The 1484-nt window shown below is 31.7% G+C and overlaps 1 protein-coding gene across 1 annotated transcript in view; it reads right to left on the bottom strand.

The window, feature by feature from the left end:
- Positions 1–1484, bottom strand: part of LOC117179412 (RNA-binding motif protein, X-linked 2-like) — a 64813-nt gene that overhangs the window by 1189 nt on the left and 62140 nt on the right. The gene's annotated exons all lie outside the window — the stretch shown is intronic.

Raw genomic sequence — 1484 nt, 5'->3', positions numbered from 1 at the left:
TGCTTAAAACGTCCAAATGAAATCGTTATACTATCCGACTGAAATTTACTATACCTCATTTTTTGCTATTTTTATATTTAAAAAAATTTTCACACTTAGAACTTTTAAATTTATGCTTAAAACATCTATTTAAACTGATTTAAGAAAAAAATGAAATTCACTTACCCACTCAATTCTAGAACGTGACTGGTAAACCGGGGTGCAACGCAACCCCAAATTATACTCACTGCTGCAAAGAACTCAAACCGAACATTAATTAATTATGCCCTTATTCAGGAGCACACTTTAAACTTTGACTGGGGTTTCGTGGAACCCCGGTTTCCCAGTCTAGGGTTAATAGAAGAGACTTTACTAATTAGCTGTAAGTATACGTTGATAAAATAGAAAATAAAATATGATCAAAAGTCTATAATAAAAATTGAGCTTAGCTTAAGTTACTACAAGAAAAACTTGGAAACAGTAAACCAATGCATATAAGACGTTGCCACATAACCGACCGCCGTTATCACGTGTTTATGTAGGAAGTTCTTGGGGTAATTTATGGTGTCGGTAAGAGATTGGACGCATATATTCCAATGTTTAGTTGAACCAAGGTGGTTTTTAATCCTTCAGTAGAACCTCATCCGCGCGCGGTGCGAACGCCTTATTGTATTACACGCAATTCGTTTATTTGTCAATTAAGGTTGAATAGAATACCATGACATTAATTTTTACTTTAATGACTGTCACTGGTGCACAGGTTCACCTGGGTGCCCTCTCATCTTAGAGATTAAATAATTTAGCAAAATTAAACATTTGCATCCGACTTTGGAAAAACAATCTAAAATGATTCGCTGAAATATAGAGAGGGTAGTCACTATTTTTTAAGTTTTCATCTCCCGGTAAATATTTGTGATTTCTCCTGGTTTAGAAAAAAATAACTCTCTTTACGAAACCCACAGTTTTTTCACATATATAATCAATTGCAAAAATCGATGAGCATCAGCAAACATTTGTGCAAGAAACCGATTAACTTTGAATCATATAATAAGTAGGATAAATAAATGTATGTCTAATAATAGAAAAAAATGGATCCGTTTAATTACACTAGCAGTAAATGATCACGCGCAAATTGCACGTTCACGTCTCTGGATTTATATTTCCTAACACGAAAAATTTGCAAATTTAGAAAACCATTATTAAACCAATTGTTTAACATTCTTGTAAATATTTTTCAAACAATAGTTAATAATTGCAAATTGAAAACTTCTAAAATCAGGAAATTGAGAAAAGTCTAGAATTAGAAATGAATAATATGGACATAGAAAATTCTGATTATCATAAATACACTTGTAGAGCTAGTTTGATAAACTTAGAAGAGGTTACTTCTCAATCTCAAGAAAAAATTGAGAAAAGTCTAGAATTAGAAATGAATAATATGGACATAGAAAATTCTGATTATCATAAATACACTTGTAGAGCTAGTTTGATAAACTTAGAAGAGG

The sequence above is a fragment of the Belonocnema kinseyi genome, chromosome 9, assembly GCF_010883055.1.
Source record: "Belonocnema kinseyi isolate 2016_QV_RU_SX_M_011 chromosome 9, B_treatae_v1, whole genome shotgun sequence".
NCBI lineage: Eukaryota > Metazoa > Arthropoda > Insecta > Hymenoptera > Cynipidae > Belonocnema > Belonocnema kinseyi.
This window is presented reverse-complemented; position numbering and strand designations above follow the sequence as displayed.